General features: G+C 42.1%; 1 long non-coding RNA gene across 1 annotated transcript in view; it reads left to right on the forward strand.

The window, feature by feature from the left end:
- Window positions 1–21878, forward strand: part of LOC309978095 — a 202034-nt gene extending 180156 nt beyond the window's left edge. The window contains exon 4 of the long non-coding RNA XR_014327110.1: window positions 21769–21878. This is a non-coding gene — a long non-coding RNA (uncharacterized lncRNA). The remainder of the gene's footprint in view (window positions 1–21768) is intronic.
- The last annotated feature ends 2176 nt before the right edge of the window (window positions 21879–24054 follow it).

Below are 24054 nucleotides of genomic sequence, written 5' to 3' on the forward strand. Positions count from 1 at the left end.
TGAGCCACAACTACTGAGCCTGCGCGTCTGGAGCCTGTGCTCCGCGACAAGAGAGGCCGCGATAGTGAGAGGCCCGCGCTCCGCGAGTAAGAGTGGCCCCCGCTTGCCACAACTAGAGAAAGCCCTCGCACAGAAACGAAGACCCAACACAGCCAAAAATAAAAATAAATTAATTAAAAAACAAACAACAAACTGCATTAGCTGTACACGACCACACAAATGAGTGCGTGTAGAACCGGGGAGGTTGGCGGATGTGTTTCCGGGTGGTACCATAGGACTGCAGTTCTGCAAGATGTTACTCTTGGGGAAACGCCTGAAGATGACTTGGGACGCTCTCTGCATTGTTTCTTACACTTGCATGTGGATCTGCAAGTTCCTCGACATGAAAAATGCAATCAAAGGCACTCTGTGGAGGAAGGCAGAAAGACAGCAGGAAGATGCATGTCCTGAAGCGCATTTGTAAATGTCCACAGAGGGTAGGCAGGCAGAGAAGGTGGATGTGATCTTTAGGGTCCGAGGATTAAATAGCAGAGGGCTGAAGGAAGGTTGGAAAATCCTATGTCTCCCTGAGGAGAGAGATCAAATAACAAGGCCACGATTATGACAGCTGAAAGGAATGTCTCCAGGGTTTCCCACCCTTGACGCGGACACACACACACACACACAATGTTGGCGCCCGGATTGAATAGACAGCACCAGCGGTTGTCCTGGGTATTAGCACCGGCACTAAAATGGAATCCTGAGTCTCCTGGGTCGCTTTCTTTTACAACTGTGAATGCTGAAATCTGGCTTGTGAACTGATCAAAACTCAAGCTCAAGGTTGCGGTTTGCTGCCTCTTTGGAAAAACCAACCCTTGGGTCGAAATGCTAATCAAGCTTTATTTTAAAGCATGAAAAACAGAGGGGGAAAAAAAGGAGACAGTCACCGTAGACAAGCTGACTAATTTCTGTTCAGTGATATTTCACAGCCTGGCAGCCCTGGAGTCTGGCACCTTTGATCTCCTTTTCCTAAAGAGCGTTCCTTTGTAGAGGACACCGCCGTGCTGGGGAGCTGGGGTCTGCCCTCTGCCCTGACTCTGTACCTTGTTCTCTTCCCGCATGTGGGCTATAAGAACAGGGTCTCTTTCTAACAGGAGGCTTTCGAGATTCAAAGACTTGGAGTTTCCGTAGCACCACCTGTATCCGCCGTTCACGTTTGTCGTCGCCACGTTCGTTCATGTGCTCCGCTGTAGGAGAGCCTCTCGTTTTGTTTACTCCTTTTCCTTTGGGTGACCGTTGACATTGCAATTCAACCTCTAGGGACATATGCCCAGGAGAAATGAGAGCATGTGTACGCAAAAGACTCATCTAAGAATGTCCACAGAAGCACCCTTCTTATGAATATGATGAAATAAGTGAGAGGATGCACGAAGGTTAGTAAGGGAAGCATCCTTGGGGAAGAGAGAGGCAGGAATTGTAGGAGGATGGGGCAGAAAGTTTGGAGCAGGGTCCAGGAGGAGATCTCAGTGTTGGGAAGCATCTTGCTCCGTGCAGACTCAGTTCAAATGCTGTATAATTTCCTGTCCCCTCCCTCTACCTTAGTTTGGACAGCTAAGATTGTCTATAAAGTGCCAATGCTCCTGGTGTTAAGAGTGGTCAGTTTTGTCCATGCCAGTGGCTGGATTAAGGAGGATTAAAATAGGCTGACTCTACTTTCTATAGTTAAATAACAGTCCATCCTAAATTATTTGGCTTTAAAGAATGCATTCCTCACCTCCACGTCCAAACTACTGATACCGTGAGTATCAAATCGTAGGCGCGTTCCTAGAAGCAGTGAACTTTAATAGAGATGGCGTTGGGCGGACATGATGATACCCAGATTTTTACTGTGTCACTGGTACTAGCAAACCGAGTCAACCTGAAGAATCCCTTCACCTCGTGATAGCTCTGCTGGCTCTAAAATAGTGGCTTTGGAGTACATGGCTCTAAGATCCTCTAAGCTCCCAAAACCTACAGAGTGAAGTTTTCGTATTTTATAAATCAGTAGCTTCATATCTTTGTATTTCACTGTTGGTCCTGAGGTCTCTAGAATACCGTCCCCAAGGCTGCTGGATTTTACTGTTCAGGGTTAGAGGCTTCATGCTGAACGGAGTGGTTGCTTCTACCACACGTGTGCCAGCCTTTCTCCACGACCCCAGGAAAACAGTCACGTCCTCTTTCCATGAATCGGAGCTAAAAGGGGATGCCAGCATCTGACCTCACAGGATGCCGGCCAGCTGCAGCTGCGTATAAGGAGGAAATTCGATGCGCCACCTGCTTAAGACCACTTGCTGGTGGTTTAGGGTGAGTTTTCAAGGATTCGGTAGTAAAATCATCATTTTCCTGCAGGCATTTAATGCACATTTATAGCTTCAGTTTTGCTTACTCAGCTGTGCAATATCACGTCTGTATAAATGAAGATTCAAGCAGAGAAGCAGATCTCCTAGGATAGACAGATGATAGATAGATATATGTGTAGATATGTACATATGATACGTAATTATATACAATATATAACCTCTACATAGATAGAGACAGATAGATACCTATAATATCTATCTTATGTATCTATAGGTTATATTAAGCATATATAGATTATTATAATACAATGTAGATATTATGGATTATTCACAATGTATAGATAGATATAGATATGGACAGATGGAGATAGAGATCTATGGGTCAATATTTATCTATCACAGATAGATAAATAGATAGAAAAACAGATGTTGACATATATCTACCTCTCCGTTTTTCTGTCTGTCTGTATCTATGTACCTGTCATCGTTTATCTATGGAGAAATGGGCAAGTCTAAACTCTGCAGGGCTGGAAATCCCCTGGTGGTCCAGTGGACTGCATGCTCTCACTGCCAAGGGTCTGGGTTCAAGCCTTGGTTGGGGAACTGAGATCCCACAAGCCGTGAGGCGCTGTCAGAACAAAAAACAAAAAATCTATGGGGCAGACCGACAGGAAAGGGCAGTCTGGGGCTGCTCTACACATGCAGAATTTTTCTTCTCTCATGGAAATGTCAGCCTTGCTGTTTCCCCCCAGCTTTGTCAAGGTATAGTTGACGCATAAACACTGTATGTATTTGAGGTATACAGTGTGATGGTTTCTTACATGGGTACTTTGTGAAATGAATACCACGATCAAGTTAATGTACACATTTATCACCTCACAGAGCTACCATTTTGTGTGTGTGGCGAGAACATTTAAGATCTACTCTCTCAGCAGATTTCAAGTATACGGTATCGTATATGCCAAAGCACTCGTGTTTTTCTTGTTCCGCTATTCTGCAAAGAAAGGGAAAGAAAGGGAAAAAAGTCGCTACTTAGTGTAAAGCCATGGCTTTCCCTTCCAGAGAGCTCCTAGGCCAGCGCTGGGCAGGGACCTCCTATGGCATAAGTTGACGGTTAGCCAGAAGGAGAAAAGCAAACCAGGATGAAACTAAAATAACTGATAAAAATTTAGATTTATTGGGTTAAAGATTTACCCGATGATTAGGTACTCAAACGCTTCTATTCCTTACTTTCCTTAAAGCCAGCAAATAGAGTGTTTTTTTAAATTTTATTTTTTAATTTTTTAAATTTAAATTTAATAAAATAATTATAAATAAATTTATAATTTATTATAAATAAATAAAATAAATTTATTAATTAATAAATTAAAAATTTTTAAATTTTATCCTGTTATGGTGATTTTTTTAAAGGTTTTTTTGAAAAACAAAGTGCATCACTCTCTATCTGGTGCTCAATGGGCAGGAGTAACATCAGGAGAGCGAATAACCCCCAGGGCCACTGCTACTCCTCACACAGTAGCCGCTTTGGAAAGAGCTGGGAAAGGGTTCAGGAAGTAACCCATGTCTCGAAGGGTGGCCGTCAGGGTTCTCAACTTACGAGTGAAGGTCACAGAGCACAGTTTATTAAAAGTTGGATATGTGAACCGTCTTCTCAACCATTTTGCTATGAGTGATGCTTTTTGAAACACATATGTACATTGTCTTACAAAATCCAGATTTAGAGGAGAAAAAAGCCTTAAATGTCCTCGTCATCTTGGTGAGGAGGGATCATGATATCGTGTGACATGGAACAAGGCCGAGCTGTTTTATTATTGTCTGTGGTTCCAAGAGCTTAGCCTTTTCCAAAGTGTGTCAAAACACCCAGCTTTTAATCAGCACGATCAGAGTAACAGTGTTACTAGTTCAGTGGGCTGCCATCTCATCAGGCAATTTGCTCTACAAGAAACATTTTGCAAACACGATAAAACCCAGAGTTTCCGTAAGTCTCTAGAATACAGTCAGAGTTGCTAATAGCCTGTCAGTAAGAGCAGAGAAAAATCTTGGAACTGTAATAAAAAAAAGCTGGTTTTCTTCCACAAAGAATTCTGTAGGGGGGCTTCCCTGGTGGCGCAGTGTTGAGAGTCTGCCTGCCGATGCAGGGGACGCGGGTTCGTGCCCCGGTCCGGGAGGATCCCACATGCCGCGGAGCAACTGGGCCCGTGAGCCACAACTACTGAGCCTGCGCATCCAGGGCGTGTGCTCCGCAACAAGAGAGGCCACGATAGTGAGAGGCCCGCGCACCACGATGAAGAGTGGCCCCCACTTGCTGCAACTGGAGAAAGTCCTCGCACAGAAACGAAGACCCAACACAGCCAAAAATAAATAAATAAATAAATAAATAATTAAAAATGAATATCTGCTTAAAAAAAAGCTGTAGAAAAATCTTACAGGAAACTTGGGTTACGCTGCACTTTTTTGTGGTGGTTATGTTGATTCTGGATTCGTTTGTCTCTTCTCCAAGGTCTCACTTGCTCTCATTGCTTGAAGCAGCTTAGGCCAACGCTCACTAACTTGAGGAGTACGGCAAAGCAAGCCTTACTAATTTCAGTGATGTGCAGATGAGCTGGCTCCCTTGCTACTGTACAGAAAGGAAACTGTGAATCCCACTAGCAAAACCATCCAGGAGGCTTCATGAAGCACATTGTGTATCCAAGGAAAATGCAGCTCTCTATAAAGTATCTGGTGTATTTCCAATCTGTCTTATTTTGGGGGAAAATCACTTAGATTGACATTTATGAAGTTTCCAATGATGCAATTGTGTCATTCAAATCGTTTCTAAACATTACACAGCAGTGACAATTTATGGCATAGTAATTTAGGTACTGTCCTGCAAAATTACGGATACGTTTCGCCCTCGGACATACACTGGGCTGTGAAAATCCATGCTTTCTGCATTTGCCAGCCACAGTGAAATGCTTTGCTTACAAGATCCAGACTATACATTGAAAAAGAGAGTGGTGGGAAGGTTATTGGGAGATCCCATAACTTGTTTGGTGAGACCTAGGAGACTCTCGAGATGATGGGGAGAAAATAGAATGACGGCCTCGAGTAAAAGGCTTGGTTCCGCTATGTGTTCTTATGTTTTTTCATTTTTATTTTATATAGTTGACACAAATGTGTATCTCTAAGCTATAAAAGTATAGTTGATCGACGATACTGTGTTAGTTTCAGGTGTACAGCAAAGTGATTCAGTTATATATCTGTCCATTCTTTTCCAGATTCTTTTCACATATAGGTTATTACAGAATACAGAGTAGAGTTCCCTGTGCTGTACAGTAGGTACTTGTTGATTACCTATATATTTTTTAACATCTTTATTGGAGAATAATTGCTTTACAATGTTGTGCTAGTTTCTGCTGTATAACAAAGTGAATCAGCTATACATATACATATATTCCCATATCCCCTCCCTCTTGCATCTCCCTCCCACCCTCCCTATCCCACCCCTCTCGGTGGACACAAAGCACCGAGCTGATCCCCCCCGTGCTATGCGGCTGCTTCCCACTAGCTATCTATTTTACATTTGGTAGTGTATATATGTCCATGCCACTCTCTCACTTCGTCCCAGTTTAACCTTCCCCCTCCCCATGTCCTCAAGTCCATTCTCAACATCTGTGTCTTTACTCCTGTCCTGCCCCTAGGTTCTTCAAAACCAGTTTTCTTTTTTTTTTAGATTACATATATATGTGTTAGCATACAGTATCTGTTTTTCTCTTTCTTACTTACTTCACTCTGTATGACATTCTAGGTCCATCCACCTCACTACAAATAACTCCATTTCATTTCATTTTATGGCTGAGTAGTATTCCATTGTATATATGTGCCACATCTTCTTTATCCATTCATCTGTCGATGGACACTTAGGTTGCTTCCATGTCCTGGCTATTGTAAATAGAGCTGCAATGAACATTGTGGTACATGACTGTTCTTGAATTATGGTTTTCTCAGGGTATATGCCCAGTAGTGGGATTGCTGGGTTATATGGTAGTTCTATTTTTAGTTTTTTAAGGAACCTCCATAGTGGCTGTATCAATTTATATTCCCACCAACAGTGCAAGAGGGTTCCCTTTTCTCCACACCCTCTCCAGCATTTCTTGTTTGTAGATTTTTTGATGATGGCCATTCTGACTGGTGTGAAGGAGGTGATACCTCATTGTAGTTTTGATTTGCATTTCTCTAATGATTAGTGATGTCGAGCAATCTTTCATGTGTTTGTTGGCAGTCTGTATATCTTCTTTGGAGAAATGTCTATTTAGGTCTTCTGCCCATTTTTGGATTGGGTTGTTTGTCTTTTTGATGTTGAGCTGCATGAGCTGCTTGTAAGTTTGAGAGATTAATCATTTGTCAGTTGCTTTCTTTGCAAATATTTTCGCCCATTCTGAGGGTTGTCTTTTCGTCTGGTTTATGGTTTCCTTTGCTGTGCAAAAGCTTTTGAGTTTCATTAGGTCCCGTTTGTTTATTTTTGTTTTTATTTCCATTTCTCTGGGAGATGGATTGGAAAAGATGTTGCTGCGATTTATGTCAGAGAGTGTTCTGCCTATGTTTTCCTCTAAGAGTTTGACAGACCTTACATTCAGGTCTTTAATCCACTTTGTGTTTATATTTTCTATTTCTTCCTGGTTCAGTCTCGGAAGGTTGTGCCCTAAGAATTTGTCCATTTCTTCCAGGTTGTCCATTTTATTGGCATAGAGTTGCTTGTAGTAATCTCTCATGATCCTTTGTATTTCTGCAGTGTCAGTTGTTACTCCTCCTTTTTCATTTCTAATTCTCTTGGTTTGAGTCTTCTCCCTTTTTTATATATGAGTCTGGCTAACGGTTTATCAATTTTGTTTATCTTCTCAAAGAACCAGCTTTTAGTTTTATTGATCTTTGCTATTGTTTCCTTCTTTTCTTTTTCATTTATTTCTTATCTGATCTTTACGATTTCTTTCCTTCTGCTAACTTGGGGTTTTTTGTTCTTCTTTCTTTCATTGCTTTAGGTGTAAGATTAGGTTGTTTATTTCAGATGTTTCTTGTTCCTTGAAGTAGGATTGTATTGCTATAAACTTCCCTCTTAGAACTGCTTTGGCTGCATCCTGTAGGTTTTGGGTCATTGTGTTTTCAAAGTCATTTGTTTCTAGATATTTTTTGATTTCCTCTTTGATTTCTTCACTGACCTTTTCGTTATTTAGTAGCATGTTGGTTAGCCTCCATGTGTTTGTATTTTTTACAGTTTTTTTCCTGTAATTGATATCTAGTCTCATAGTGTTGTGGTCAGAAAAGATACTTGATATGATTTCAGTTTTCTTAAATTTACCAAGGCTTGATTTGTGACCAAAGATATGATCTATCCTGGAGAATGTTCCATGAGCACTTGAGAAGAAAGTGTATTCTGTTGTTTTTGGATGGAATGTCCTATAAATATCAATTAAGTCCATCTTGTTTAATGTGTCATTTAAAGCTTGTGTTTCCTTACTTATTTTCATTTTGGATGTTCTGTCCATTGGTGAAAGTGGGGTGTTAACGTCCCCTACTATGATTGTGTTACTGTTGATTTCCCTTTTTATGGCTGTTAGTATTTGCCTTATGTATTGAGGTGCTCCTATGTTGGGTGCGTAAATATTTACAATTGTTATATCTTCTTCTTGGATCGATCCCTTGATCATTATGTAATGTCCTTCTTTGTCTCTTGTAATAGTCTTTATTTTAAAGTCTATTTTGTCTGATACAAGAATTGCTACTCCAGCTTTCTTTTGATTTCCGTTTGCATGGAGTATCTTTTTCCATCCCCTCACTTTCAGTCTGTATGCGTCCCTAGGTCTGAAGGTGGGTCTCTTATAGACAGAATATATACAGGTCTTGTTTTTGTATCTATTCAGCCAGACTGTGTCATTTGGTTGGAGCATTTAATCTAGTTACATTTAAGGTAATTATTGATATGTATGTTCCTATTACCATTTTCTTAATTGTTTTGGTTTTGTTATTGTAGGTCTTCCTTCTCTTGCGTTTCCTGCCTAGAGAAGTTCCTTTAGCATTTGTTGTAAAGCTGGTTTTGTGGTGCTGAATTCTCTTAACTTTTGCTTGTCTGTAAAGTTTTTAATTTCTCTGTCGAATCTGAATGAGATCCTTGCTGGGTACAGTATTCTTGGTTGTAGGTTTTTCCCTTTCATCACTTTAAATATGTCCTGCTACTCCCTTCTGGCTTGCAGAGTTTCTGCTGAAAGATCAGCTGTTAACCTTATGGGGATTCCCTTGTATGTTATTTGTTGCTTTTCCCTTGCTGCTTTTAATATTTTTTCTTTGTATTTAATTTTTGATAGTTTGATTACTATGTGTCTTCACGTGTTTCTCCTTGGATTTATCCTGTATGGGACTCTCTGTGCTTTCTGGACTTCATTATTTCCTTTCCCACATTAGGGAAGTTTTCAACTATAATCTCTTCAAATATTTTCTCAGACCCTTTCTTTTTCTCGTCTGCTTCTGGGACCCCTATAATTTGAATGTTGGTGCGTTTAATGTTGTCCCAGAGTTCTCTGAGACTGTCCCCAATTCTTTTCATTCTTTTTTCTTCATTCTGCTCTGTGGTAGTTATTTCCACTATTTTATCTTCCAGGTCACTTATCCGTTCTTTTGCCTCAGTTATTCTGCTATTGATCCCATCTAGAGAATTTTTAATTTCATTTATTGTGTTGTCCATCATTGTTTGTTTGCTCAGTTCTTCTAGGTCCTTGTTAAATGTTTCTTGCATTTTGTCTATTCTATTTCCAAGATTTGGGCCCATCTTGACTATCATTATTCTGAATTCTTTTTCAGGTAGACTGCCTATTTCCTCTTCATTTGTTTGGTCTGGTGGGTTTTTTAGTTTGCTCTTTCATCTGCTGCATATTTCTCTGTCTTTTCATTTTGCTTAACTCACTGTGTTTGGGGTCTCCTTTTCACAGGCTGCAGGTTCGTAGTTCCCATTGTTTTTGGTGTCTGCCCCCAGTGAGTAAGGTTGGTTCAGTGGCTTGTGTAGGCTTCGTGGTGGAGGGGACTGGTGCCTGTGTTCTGTTGTGTGGGGCTGGATCTTGTCTTTCTGGTGGGCAGGGCTGCGTCAGGTGGTGTGTTTTTGGGTGTCTGTTAACTTAGCATGATTTTTAGGCAGCCTCTCTGCTAATGGGTGGGATTGTGTTCCTGTCTTGCTAGCTGTTTGGCATGGGGCATCCAGCACTGGAGCTTGCCGGCTTTGGGTGGAGCTGGGTCTTAGCGTTGAGACAGAGCTCTCTGGGAGAGTTCTCGGTGATTGATATTACGAGGGGCTGGGAGGTCTCTGGTTGTCCAGTGTCCTGAACTCGGCTCTCCCACCTCAGAGGCTCAGACCTGACACCCGGCCAGAGCACCAAGACACTGTCAGCCACATGGCCAGGTACATGGGGAGTTTCTTGCCTTTTGGGAAGTCTGAGGTCTTCTGCCAGCGTTCAGTAGGTGTTCTGTAGGAGTTGTTCCACATGTAGATGTATTTGTGGGGAGGAAGGTGATCTCCACGTCTTACTCCTCTGCCACCTTGAAGGTTCCCCCCTCTGATTATCCATTTTATATAGAGTAGTGTGTATATGTTCATCCCAGTGTCCCCCACGTGTTCTCGAATCTCAGAGAGATCCCTGCAGCCATCCTCCTTCTGACACTTAGAGGTCCGTGAGCACCCACTGGGTTGGTGTCTCCACCGTGGTCTGAAGCCCAGAGGGCAGCATACTGTTCACTGCCCTGAGGAGAGGTGGCTGTACTTGCATGAGCTGAAGTATGCTTTCAGTTCCTAAGCTGCTCAGCTCTACTTTGAAAATATACCCTCAATCTGACCTTTTTTATCATCTCCATACTTCACATCTTCCCTTCATTGGCTACCAGAGGGGCTCCCTTACTGGCCCCTGATTCTGTCCCAGCCCCGTTTGTTCTTCACACAGCGTTCAGAGCTGCTTCTCAGGGCACTCACTGATTTAAGAGGAAGCCACAGCATCACTCTTCCACCCAGAGCCTGCCAGTGGCACCTTGACGCCCCCAGAACCAAAGGCAAGTCTTTGCCACGGCCGTTGAGGCTCTAGGTGATGGGCCCAGGCCTCCGCATCACCTCCAGCTTCATCTCCTAGGATGTGCATCCTTACTCAGTGCCACTCCGTGCTCCCCCCCTGCTGTTTCTTAGGTTAGCCCAGCTCACTGCTGCCCTGAGACTTCCCTGTCGTGCCCCTCTACCCAGAGTACTCTCTCCAGATTCCCACTTTGTAAAATATTTTAATTTTATTGGAGTACAGTTGATTTACAATGTCGTGTCAGATTCCCACTTGACTTGCCCCTTCACTTGCCTCAGGTCTGGGCTCAAATGTCATTTCATCAGCATGACATTCTCTGACTACATTCTATAAACAGACTGTCCTCTGCTAAGTTTCCTGTCCCCCATATACTCCATAACCTCCCTCGTAGGTCCTTCTCACGATGCATGCATGCACGTGTGTGTGTGTCTGTGTGTATGTTGTTTGCTGCTGATAGCCCGTGAGCTTGGAGAGGCCCACTCGGGACACAGAGTCCAGTACATATTTTTGAATGAATGAATACATGATTGGGCTAATGTATAGAATGCAGGACACAAGGAGGTTCTAAGGGTCTGAATTAACAAGGGCCTCCACCCTGGTGGATGGTGGATGCAATGGAGGTGGTTGAGTTTTTCTGCCTAACAGATCCATAGGAATTTCTAGGACGTATTTGCAGTTCCCTAACTTCTCATGTGGTACGTTAAATAAGTAAAATAAGGTTTAGGTAGAGTTCTTAACCTCTATTTCAGATATCCCCAGGTGTTCAGGAAATTAATGAATATGACACTTAGGGACAAACATTCTTTGAAAGAAAAGACTGCATTAATGAAAGATTTAGCTGCTGCATTTAAAACATGGCAGCCTGAAAAAAATAACTTGCATCGATGATTCTAAGACACGCCTGCCCACACACACAGAGTCATGGGCTTCACTGTGTCCCCCTAAAGTGCATACGTTTAAGTCCTAACTTCCAGTATCTCAGAATGCAACTGTATTTGGAGAGATGCCCTTTAAATAGGTAATTCAGGTGAAGTGACTTCATTAGGGTGGGCCCTAATCAGTATGACTAGTGTCCTTATAAGGAGCAGTTCAGGCACAGAGAAAGACACCAGGGATGCGTGCTTACAGACCACGTGAGGACACAGCAAGAAAGCCTACCCGCCAACATAATGGGGTGATACACATGGCTGGCGTTCTTGCCATGCTGTGCCTCCCTCTGAGCTCATGATAACTCAGTGAGGCTGGCATTATCATTGGCCCTTTCTGTATGAGGAACCAGGTGTAGGTCTACCCACGGTCCCAGAGATGCTGGGAAGGAACCCGGCTTCAGCTCCACAGCATTTGGTCTTGACAGCCACGCCATTGCCTCCTGACGTTATGTGAGTTAAAAAACAGAAACAGAAAAGGTCACAGGTTTTGGACCCAGACGGACACGTGTTCAAACCTTGGCTCTGCCTCTAATGCACATTTTGAGTGGCAGTCGCCTCTTCTGACGTGCCCGCGTGCGGGAAACATTCCGTACCGCCTGCTTCTTTTAATATCGAATCACTTTTGTTAAAATATTATGAGACGACGTCTCTATATGCCAGGAGATTTATCGAGTATACTTATTCAAAATCATTTGGAACCAAAAACCACTGACCAAAGGGAATTTTCCAGTGATGCAGTTGCATTTTGCATCATTAGTTTTATGCTTTAAATTAGTCAAACTTGAATCATGTTAGAATGTGAGCCTTTAGATCAGCCTGTGAAGCTTTCCATAAATGTCATCATATGCCAAAGAGTGGCAAAAAGATATATATATATGTTAAAGAGAATATTGGCCTATCTCCTTGAAACTTATAACTGCTACTACGAATTTATTCCAGTCAAAATTACCTATCCTTGCAAATTCAGCACATGATCTCTTGTATGTTAGCAAAGGATCGTTTTCTTTTCAGAGATAATTATAAGATATATTAAAAATGATATGAGAGCTGTGAAGGGTCAGGTACAGTATAATTCTATTGGGTAACATTTCTTTTAAGATACCACTCTATAATATTATCAGGGTAATCATTTTTATAAAAGAAGAATTGCTTCTTTTTTTGGGGGGGGGGGGGTACGCGGGCCTCTCAGTGTTGTGGCCTCTCCCATTGCAGAGCGCAGGCTCAGCGGCCATGGCTCACGGACCCAGCCTCTCCGCGGCATGTGGGATCTTCCCGGACCGGGGCACGAACGCGTGTCCCCTGCATCGGCAGGCAGACTCCCAACCACTGCGCCACCAGGGAAGCCTTAGTTTCCTTTTTATGCTTCCAATCATTGCTATGCTTTTTAGTAGCCTCAGGGTTCCTTTTTTCTAAGTAAAGTGAGGAAAATGTATTTCTCCATTGTTTACTAAAATGTGTAATATGTGAAAATGTGTATGTGAATGGAATTCTAGGGGGAAAAAATGAACCAGATTTTTGGTTCCTTTCTAAAAATTGCCTTTATAATTGTTTTTTTGTTAAAATGGAACATTTTATAACATTCTAGGTGAAGGAAGATCAGAGTTTCAGAAATCATCATCATGTTTTAGGCATAACATACATAAACTGTTCGAATCTTTAAGTGTGGAGTTCAGTGATATTTTATGTATGGATATACTTAGGTTACCAATACTCCGGTCAAAATAGAAATATTTCCAGGACCCGGCAGTTTCCCTCGTGGTCCTTCTCGATCGGTATCATCCTCTTACCTAGAAGTTGCTGTCACTCTCACATCTACTATTATGGGTTAGTTTAGCCTTGATTAACCTGTAGATGGATGGGGTCAGGCAGCATGCGCTCGTTTCCAGCTTCATCTGCTCATGACTCCGTCTGGGAGATCCATTCATGGTGTTGCATGCAGCAGTGTTTCGTTCTGTTTTTATTATTACTTGGTAATATTCTTTTGTAAGAATGAAGTGTCATTTCTTTTATCCACTGTTTGGGTCGATCTAGTTTGGAGCTCACATGCATAAGCCCACGATGAACACGCCTGTACTTTTGTTGGACAAGCATATTCTGTTGTCTTAGGTCCACCCCTAGGAATGAACTATGTGGGTATTTGTGGGGTAGGTACATGATTGGCTTTAGTGGACACTGTCAAACAGCTCTCCAGAGAGGTCGTCCTATGCACACTCCCACAAGCTGTATAGTTAATTAGCTTCGCAGCCGTAGAAATACTTGAGGTGGCCAATCTGTTTACAGTTTCATCCATTCTAGTCGCTGGGTAGAGGTATGCATTCTGACTTTCATGTATATGTTCCTGGTGAGTAATGATCTTGAGTAACTTTTCCTATGCTCGTTGACCATTTAGAAATCCTCTTTTGTAGTGTCTGTTCAAGTCTTTTGAAAATGTTCCATTCAGTTGTCTTTTTTGTATGAATTTGGAGGCGTTCTTTATATATTCTGTATTCTGGATACTGGTCCAGTGTTATCATTTAACTCTCTTACTGATGTCTGCTGATGAACCAAAGTTCTTAATTTTAATGAAAAACAATTCATCAGTTTTTTTTTCTTTTGTGCCTCGTGATTTTTGTGTGCAGTTTAGAAATTATTATATACCTCAAGTTCATAAACATATTTTTCTGTTTCTTTTCTACAAGTTGTACTATTTACATTTTACAGATGGTCTGTAATTTATTTCATATTTATTTGAGGTAGTGATAAAGATTCCTGTTTTATTAATTAATAAACTTAAAATAAAGATAAAATTAGTAAGATAAAAATAAATTAATAAAAATATTAATATCCAGTTGAACCAAAATGACTTAATTGACAGTCCTTTCCTCTAATGAATTGATATGACACTTTTTCATAAATAAGTTGACTGTTTCAGTGAGTCTTCTAGATTCTAGACTGTTTGTCTCTTGTGCTACTATCTTGGTTTCTGTAGCTTCTTTTGTATGTCTTGATATCTGGTAAATTACACCACTGACATTTGGTCTACTTCAAGATTAACCTGGGCTAATGTAGGCCCTTTGATTTTCTCCCAACTGCCACAAAACTTGAGTGAAGTATTGATAGGGATGGCATTGAACCTGTAAATCAAGCTGGGAAGAGTGGGTGCCTTAAAAGTATCAGGTGCTCCAATCTAGAAACATGATAGGTTTCTCTATTTAGGTCTTCTTTAAATTCTCTCAGCATTTTGTGTTGCTTCCCGTGTAAAAGATTTCACATAATTAGACTTATTTCTTGGTATTTGGTGTATTTGATGATGCCGTCAATTATATGTGTGTGTTTCTCTTTCTTTCTTTCCTTGCATTTAAGTTTCAAATTCCTTGTTGTCTGTATCACTTTCAGGTTTTCCTAAATCATGAAAAAAAACATTTGACCGTCAACTTTGGTCAAGCCAATCATAATTGAAGAAATGTTCAAACGCTTCCTTCACTGTACATTTATCAAGATATACAGACAGCATCCGCAGTCCCTCTTCCTTGCATCTCACTTGTTTTTCAAAGTAAATGAGTAAATTTTTATGATGACGGTCCCGCAATGAATCTTTTGTTGTATCTCTTACCAGTTCATGTACACACTGTTGTTGGATCAGCCATTATTAAGCATAGCTCTAATCATAGCATTTTCTTATCAAATCTCCATAGTGTTCTAATATTTTCAGTTGTGCCATTTCTCCCTTTTTTCCAGCCTTATCTCTGTTTCATCCTCTTGTGTTTCAGACACCAAATCAAACCATCCACCTTTACACACCTTAGATGAGAAGATGTGACCTTTGTTCATGCTGCTTTACGCTTACGGAATCTCCATCCCTATTTGTCCCTTCTGTATCCCTCCCTCAAGAAACATGTAGATCACAATTTGGTTTAAAATAAGATGCCTTATGAGCCCTCAACCGAGTATAATTAAGGGCTTCTTTGAAATCACGTAGTACACATTTTTCACTGTTCCCCATGCACTAACTCATCTGAGGAGATATTTTCCCCAAAACCTCTTCTGACACTGTCCAATCCACCTTTGTGTCCCTAACAGTATTCAGTGTCGTCTTTGGCTTGTGGTCAACAGTTAATAAATACACGTTGACTTAAGTTTAATTGTAATCAATGCAAAGTGGAGTCCATCATGCACGATGCAGTCTTTTCTGTGTGAGTTTTGCAAGCCACGGGTTCCTGAGCAAACCTTTTGAAGTACTGACAAAAAAATAGGCAAAACTCCATTCTGCTGTGGCTAGAGTATCGTTAAAGAATTCTGAACCTTCAGTTTTTTTAAAGCATGTAATTTATGTGCATGATAAAACAGCCCCTTTGTTTCACAAGTCAACATTCTTAATGCAGCCTGTCAGAATGCATTCTCAGTAAATTGCTTTGATGAACATGCCAGCCCAGTTAGTTTCTTTTAAGGGGAAGAGAAGAAAGGGGGGAAAAAAAAAACTTTTGCAGCAGAAAAAAAAGAAAGTAAATAGAACAGGTCTAGACTGTACCGCATAGTTTTACATCCAAGATTGCACATAATATCGTTTCACACTCTCATGAGCCAGGATTCTGCCTCAAAATTTGCAATTCAAAAGCTCTGTTTTTGTTTTATAACAGATATGTGGTTCCGATTTCAGCTTCTGCCTCACGTACCCACCCACGAGCAGGTCCCAAGCAGGCATGGACTTGATATAATTTTAAACGTGCTCCTAGGAAAGCAGTCGTCAGCTTGGCAACCTGAGTTCTGGTCCTTGGAGGTGCTCTGCAAATCTGTGTCCTGGCGATGCCCAGGACAGGATCTCACCCCTAGGACTCCAGGGACACGACACTGGTTCGTTTTTAACTGACTTTTCTGTATGCAGGACCTGGTATAGCTAAGAGAACCTAGTAAAACTTCCTGTATATATTCTCCTAGAAAATTTAAAACAAAATTCTTGGTTTCCCTCCCCTACCAAGGCTGCTGGCGTTTTATGTAAAAAAAAAAAAAAACATATTGAAAATAGAGTAGCAGAGAGATCCATTTGCTGTTTCTGTCTTAAGCGGAGCTTTGGATAAATGGAGACTTAGCCTAACACATGTTAATTCACACAAAAGAGAGCCAGATTGTCTCATTATCAATCTTTATAAGTACGTCGATTGTGTGTGTGTGTACAGATGTTCACATACATACATTTGGGGAAGATAAGTTGCCGCCTCACTTTGGTGCTAACCAACTACAGAAAGGCTATTGCTTCTTTCAGTTAGCTCCAGTCTCTGCACTAAATGTGGTCAGACTTAGAGGGAGATTCTCTGTATTGGAATTCTCCGTAGTTCAGTTGAGTCTTAACTAGTGTTTCCTTGGGCAGAAAGATGAAAATAAGGTTTATTAAAGAAAGCTCTGAAATTCTTGTAATACACAATGTCAGATAAACAGTGAAGAGAGATCATCAGTGAAGATTGTATTGTGTGTGCACAGTGTGTCCCCATGTTTGTCTGTTTGTTTTTCTGCGTTACGTGGCTATCACTGTCAACCTGACACTTTTCTCCTCCAGGCTTCACGAGGGTCAACAATGCCCTTCCCGTAAAGCAGCTGTCAGAATGTCCTCGCCCTGGTCTGAAAGACATGGCCCAGGATTCCTTTCAAAAGCTTAGAAAGTGGGAGCAGACTTTTGCACCCGATTCGGTACGAATCAGTAGGAGACGTGTCGGGGAGAGAGGAATGGCCTGGGATGCAGGCTGGTGGAAGGAATGGGAGGCCGTGGCCTCCAGGTGCTTCTAGAACCCCCCCAGGTAGCAGACCACACAGGCCCGCCCCTCCCACGGTGGTGCTTTGATGTCTTTAGAGTTGTCTTTCATGCCGCCCCAGTTTCTCCAGGAGAAAAACACACACCTCCACGAGACACCCAAGGGAAATAGATCAATATAGTCTAACGGTCAAGACTCACACAGGTTGGTCAAACCTGCTGGCTCCTTTCTCTGCTACTGCTCCTCCCTGTGAATGGACCGTTCGCCAGCCCGGTCAGTTCCCTGGGGCAGCCTTTCCGTCCTCCAAGGCCGCAAAGCTCCTTCCACTTCCTCGGCCCCCATGCCACACCCAGGCCCACGGATTCCTTACCGCGCAGGATAAGCGTGTGGTAAGGCCTCTCTTTCATCCCAGGCCCGCTATCCCGAGATGCTCCCCCTCTCACCTGAGGCCGCACAAGCGTTTCCAAGTCTGTCCTCGCTTGACAATTCCCCCTTGTCTCGAAAGCTGTTCTGTGAATGTTTGCGGCTGATTCGCGGCCCTGGAGGTAGAGAGGGCCAGGAGGCAGGATGCAGTCTGGTGTAGGGACTTGCTCGAGCTGGTTGAATCTCAGCTGTGTCTCTCTGGAAGGTGGTTTTTTTTTTTTCAGGAGGATCTTGCTTTTCTCAGCGTGAATATAAAATATGTGGTGACTGGAGATGTTTGGTTATCAAGGCTTTGATCTGTCTTGGTCCAGCTCTGTGTGTCCCCGCGTGAGCAGCTGTTTCCAACGGTGCAGACCTGAGATGGGCATCCTGGACCATAAGGGCCTGGCCTGGACCATATGCAGTTATTTAAGACTGAACGACCCATCTCTTTACACTCAGGAAAGCGTATTTATGTCACACCAGAGTCCCAAAAGGCGGGGGCCCATCTCTGTTGTTCTGCATTGTGGTTACAGGATCCAGTGTTGGAAATGAGCTTTTCGCTCTGATCTTGGGCACATACTCCTTGTGTGAATGGATGGATATCCGTGAAGAGATGAGCAAACTGTGGTCTTCTGATGAAATTATTCTGGTGGGACCAGAAGCAAGGGCAGCCCCACTGCCACCCCCCGCATTGTGTGGTGGGAGGTACTTCTCCTAGGACAGAGGGATTTCCCATCCCCAGCTGACCCTGAGAGATGCACATGCAGCGGCTGAGATTAGAAGTAAGAGGAGAATCATTGGGCCCCCTTAAGCGGAGGACTCCTTCCCTTTTTTGGCTTCATGGAATTCGGTCCTGGGGACGGAGACAGTTGCAAGGGTGACGTTTGCCGGATCCTGACAGGGTACTGCCTTCCGGTTGCTACTTTGATAAAGGAACGTCAGCTGGGCCAGTCCGTTCCATACACCCAGACTAACTTAACCTGCAGAAAGGTGAGGTTTCGGCACTGGCACTCTAATCCCTTGCTCCGAGCCCCATACAGATTGACTCCCATCCCTCTGTTGTTGGTGTCATTTCCAGCTTGTTACTTTGGTCACGCGAGGCCCATCCTTCCTACTTAGATGCAAGCCCCTGAGGGACAGAGTCAGGGTTTATTCTTCACAGCCCACAATGCCTGCTGAAGATAGACCTCGCCCCAGGACGCATGTGTTACATTCATTTTGTGTTCTTCACTGAGGTTAAGTAGTTTGCTTGCAGTGGGCCCCTCATTCAAGGCATTGAGAAAACTTGAGACCTGCATCTATATTCATTTCACAACCAATGTGTGAACATGTGGACGTGTAGCTCCCTGTTCCTCATTCCTTTTTATTTTATTTTTTGTCCTTTTTTTTTTCTTTTTACTGGTGTATAGTTGCTTTACAATGTGGTGTTAGTTTCCGCTGTATAATGAAGTGAATCAGCTACATGGATACATATAGCCCCTCCTTCTTGGACCTCCCTCCCCCCTCCCCCATCCCATCCATCTAGGTCACCACAGAGCACCAAACTGAGCTCCCTGTGCTATATAGCAGGTTCCCCCTAGCTATCTGTTTTACCTATGGTAGCGTATATATGTCAATCTTGATCTCCCAATTCGTCCCACCCTCCCCTTACCCCGCCCACGTCCACATGTCCATTCCCTACGTCTGCACCTCTGTTCCTGGCCTGCAGATAGGTTCATCTGTACCGTTTTTCTAGATTCCACGTGCATGTGTTAATATACGGTGTTTGTTTTTCTCTTTCTGACTTACTTCACTCTGTAGACAGGCTCTAGGTCCATCCACCTCCCTACAAATGACTCACTTTTGTTCCTTTTTATGGCTGAGTAGTATTCCATGGTATACATGTACCACATCTTCTTTATCCATTCATCTGCCGATGGACATTTAGGTCCCTGTTCCTCATTTCTGAATACGCATGTGTAATAGGCACACAGCTTGACTTAGACCTGACCTACCATCTAAATGGTTATTTGACATGTCAGTTCTAAGGAGCTTGTTAGGGGCATGGTAATTCTGGACATGGTGCTCCAACAGAGCTTTCTCATAATTCCTTCCACCAGGTTCAGGGGGAACCAGGAAGGGTGTGGTTCCAGTTAGTGAAGGCATCTGTGGACTGTCTGCCATTTCCGACACCTGGCGTGAGTTGAGGCAGCCTCCGTACCTTCGTCGCCGTTACGGTCAAGTGGGGCTAACATTTATCTTCTTCGAGTTATGCCCTCTTAACATGCTTTGCCTACTCACATGTAGTTAGTATTTGCAACGTGCCTTAAGTTCCTCAGATTCCTGCCCGAAGCAAAGTGTGGCAGAGGACAGAGCTTGGAGAGCTTTGCAAATTTGCAGCTTGGGAACACTTCAAAGCCTGGTAATAACAGCACATGTCTAAGGTGATGGGGAAGTGTCTCTGTGTTTCCTTTACATCCCTTTGCTGGGGATTTGGTGTATATGTCATGACTCCATTAAGTTTCCAGGGGTCTCAGGTCCTTAAAATTAAAAGGATTGAATAAGATTATTTTTAATATTGCTGCCGTTTGTGGATGCCTGGTTTATTTGGGAACAGTGAAAAATCCTAAACCTTATCTGCACTGGAGTATAAAGCATTCGTTCTTATCAGATAACATACAGTTCTCCTTCTGAACCCCATGGTTTCACGAAATAAGCTGAATTTTCCTTCCTTGACAGAATATTTGAAAACAACCTCTGACCTTAGCAAACGCAATATGGCCAGCGTTTGGCTCGGCTATAGAACTGAGACCTGAAGATAAATGATTTTCATTGTTCCATTGAAAAATATTGTTTTCCCAGGTGTTTAGACGTAAGCAGTACTATTATGTAATTAAACACAGGTTCGTGAACATTTTCGTATCTTGGATTGTCTGCTGCCTTACAAGATGAGTCATGTCAGATTAGCTATGGTCTGAAGTAAATACGCATAATAAACGATGCACTATTTTGTAGACTTGTATCGAATGTCCCAAGTAGTTTTAGTTACTAATACAACAAACATATTTATCCCATGGAGCAATTTCTCTGTTAGACCCTGGCAAGTGAATTGCTGGGAAGTTTCCGGGCATTCCAGGGGGCTGTGCGCACCATGATTTCATTTCAGCGCGGTTTTGTTTGCTGCTCCAAAACATTACAATCAAAAACCAAGTATACAGGAAACAAGATTCGGACAGTGTTTGTATTCTTGTGTGAATAATGTTAGACACCAAAAGATGCCTGTGAAAGTGGATTACAGACAATCCTGTATATAGTTTTTATAGATACACACACACACGTGTAGGTATATAATTTTATTTACATATGTATTTTGTTTATAACATACATAATCACATACATGTTATATATATGATGATATATGATCTCATCTATATACATATAATATTATAGTAAAAGAGACAAAACAGAAGACCAGCGATTATTGAAAGCCAGCTCTATTTCCATCTCCACCACCTTGCCGAAAGATCAGTAAGCCCAGTGTTTGTAACTGACATCAGTGCATTGGCAAAGGTCAAATCTTCTATCATCCTGCGTTCCTCACTACAGGCTCAGTTCTCAGATTCCAGGCCACATCACTTGCACTGAACGCAATGATGAAATGTTTTCTCAAGTGCGGTTTAGTCTGTCACATCCTCTCACTTCCAATATGAGTTAGCGTGGACCAAAAGGAAGAGAGATGAATAGAAAGCAGGTTCTCAGGGTTCCAAACCAACGTCAGGACTTTGTATAAAGCTAGAGAAAGAAGCTTTCTAACAGTGATGGTTAAAATTCCGACCTCCAAATATGAATATCTCAAAAAGCAAATGAAAGCTTCAACGACTTGAATCATTTCAGTTCCTAGAAAGGCTGAAATGGCCATTGAGAACTGATAGTTCCAGTTCGGCTGGGGCTGAATTACCATTTGACATTTTAAATTATTCTTCAGGAAGGTAGTTGTAATTCGGTTGCCTAGCAATTTGGTTTTTTAATATAGTCACTTTGTCTTGAAGTTACAGAATGGTGTCCGTGAGAACAGCTGAGAATAAAGTTTGACTAGTGACCAAGATAGGAATGCATGATCTCCTATCGATGTTTTCATTTTGTCCCTAAGCCCCATAACATTCTACATTTTAGGAGGTTATTCATTGTATGTTGCGTCGGTCCACAGAGTATATGCAAGGGCTGCGGTATTCTGAATGGTAATACCACGTTATTGTCTTAGTCGGTTCAGACTGTACAATAGAATACTGTACTCTGGGTGGCTTACAAACAGCAGACATTTCTTTTCTCACAGTTCTGGAAGCTGGAAGTCCAGGATCAAGGTGCCAGCAGATTTGGTGTCCGGTGAGTACGCGCTTCCTGGTTCATAGACGGTCGTCTTCTTACTGTGTCCTCACATGGTAGAAGGTATGAGGGGGCTCTCTGGGGTGTCTTTTATGGGCACTAATCCCATCATGAGGGTGACACCCTCATGACCTCATCACCTCCCGAAGGACCTAACAGCATCACATGGGGGTTAGGATGTCAACATACAAATGGAGGGTGGGTGGAGACACATTTCGTCAGTGACTGTTACATATGGTGCTTTCAAAAAAAAGGTTTCTCATCATTATCATTCTGGCACACATAGCCTGTGAGGTAGGGTTGCCTATGGGCTGTCGATATAAACACTAATATTACTAACTGGGAAAATGAGAGAGAGTGTAAATTGTGTTCATCCTCCCACCAGGTACAGTTCAATAGTGTTTCAAGGCTGGGGAAGAAAAAGGAAGGGACAACACTCTGAGATAAAAAATTCTCGCTCCTCCCTTTTGGCGTTTCACATTAGAAACAACACAATGGGAATATGTTCATTATAAAAAGTATGTATGTCCCAATGTAAGAAGCTAAATGATGAGGGTCATTGGTATCTCAAAATAATGGATACATAGGTAGCTCTCCAAAAAGGGATGAAAAAAATATGTGGTTGATTATCTGGAAAAATGTTGCATAAATTCTTTCCTCAACATGAAAAGGGAAGGGCTGTTTCAAACAGTTAGTGTTCATTAATTCGCTTTCCCTTTTACAATGAATTCTGTTTAAGTTATTTATTTTATTTATTTATTTTTGGCCGTGTTGGGTCTTCGTTGCTGCACACGGGCTTTCTCTAGTCGCGGCGAGCAGGGGCTACTCTTCAGTGTGGTGCACGGGCTTCTCATTGCGATGGCTTCTCTTGTTGTGGAGCACGGGCTCTAGGAACGAGGGCCCAGTAGTTGTGACTCGCGGGCTGTAGAGCGCAGGCTCAGTAGTTGTGGCGTACCGGCTTAGTTGCTCCGCGGCATGTGGGCTCTTCCCGTGTCCCCTGCGTTGGCAGGCGGATTCTTCACCACTGTGCCACCAGGGAAGTCCTACAATGAATATTTGTTAACTATCTACCGTGTGCCAAGGATTGGGTTAAACAGTGGGGAAAAATAGTGAACAAAACAGATGTCCAAACAAACTTCCTATTTCCTCCCTCATGCAATGTGTATTCTCTTGGTACGTGTTAAGCAGACGATTTTTAAAATGTAAGTTACGTATCTGTTACCTGACATGAAGGAGTAATTCGTGTAGACTCGGGGATCAGCGAGTCATTTTTCTTGAGAGCGACACTTGAACTGAGGTCAGAAGGAGGTAAGTGAAGATTTCTGTGTCAAGACCAAGTCATCTAAGCCAGTTCCTTAATCACACAGATGTAGGCAGTGAAGCTCTGAGGTGGCCGAACTCAGTGACGTTACCCTGGGGACTGAGGTCTCAGTTTTCCAGCTCCATTTCCAGCTGAGTTTCTTCCCATCACATCATGTTTTCTCTTCCAACCTACTTAATGCAGGAGAAACAGTTTAAAATGTTTTATTAGATTTTAATTTCTTTGTCTTAAGCTTTGCAGTTTTCATTGGCTTTTCTTCTGTGTAGATTTAATTCATGTGTGTTTATCACTTGATTGAATTATTTTAATCAAAGTCAGTTAACCAAATCCTTTAAAAATGGAAAAAGAACCCACTCTCTACCATTTTCTATGACTAACTGCTATCCTGTTAAAATAGCAAAGGAAAATGTGTATCATCAAAGAAAAATCACAGCTCAGAATGAATTTGACCTCCTGAAACACATTTTAGAACACTTAAGTATGTGTGATAGCTCTTTTTGCTTCCTGACAAGAACAAAGACAGATTTATCTAGAGATTTATTAGCAAAACATGCTTTTCTGGCAAAATTAGCCATGGTCTAACCTTTGAGATTGACAAAATACAGCAAGAAATAAAAAAACATTGCAGTTAACCTATTGTTTTCAAGATAGAGCATTTTTTAAAATAATCTACAATGCTAGAGACTTAGGCCTCTATTTAAATGTTGGACAATTTAGGGTTCTTCAATGAAAGGATCTTTAGGTCTCATTTAGAAATGAAAACAAACTTGAATTGTAAAAACTAAAATTCTTAAAAACAAAGTTTATAGTTCTACTTTTGTTCCTTCTAGCCATGTTAAATGGTAAGCTTAGTTGAATTTGAAAGAGAAAAAAAATTGATATGGTAAATGTCTTACACACTCTTCTGCCACCATG

Source organism: Leucopleurus acutus (genome assembly GCF_964270905.1).
Source record: "Leucopleurus acutus genome assembly, chromosome: X".
In the NCBI taxonomy this organism is placed as follows: Eukaryota; Metazoa; Chordata; class Mammalia; order Artiodactyla; family Delphinidae; genus Leucopleurus; species Leucopleurus acutus.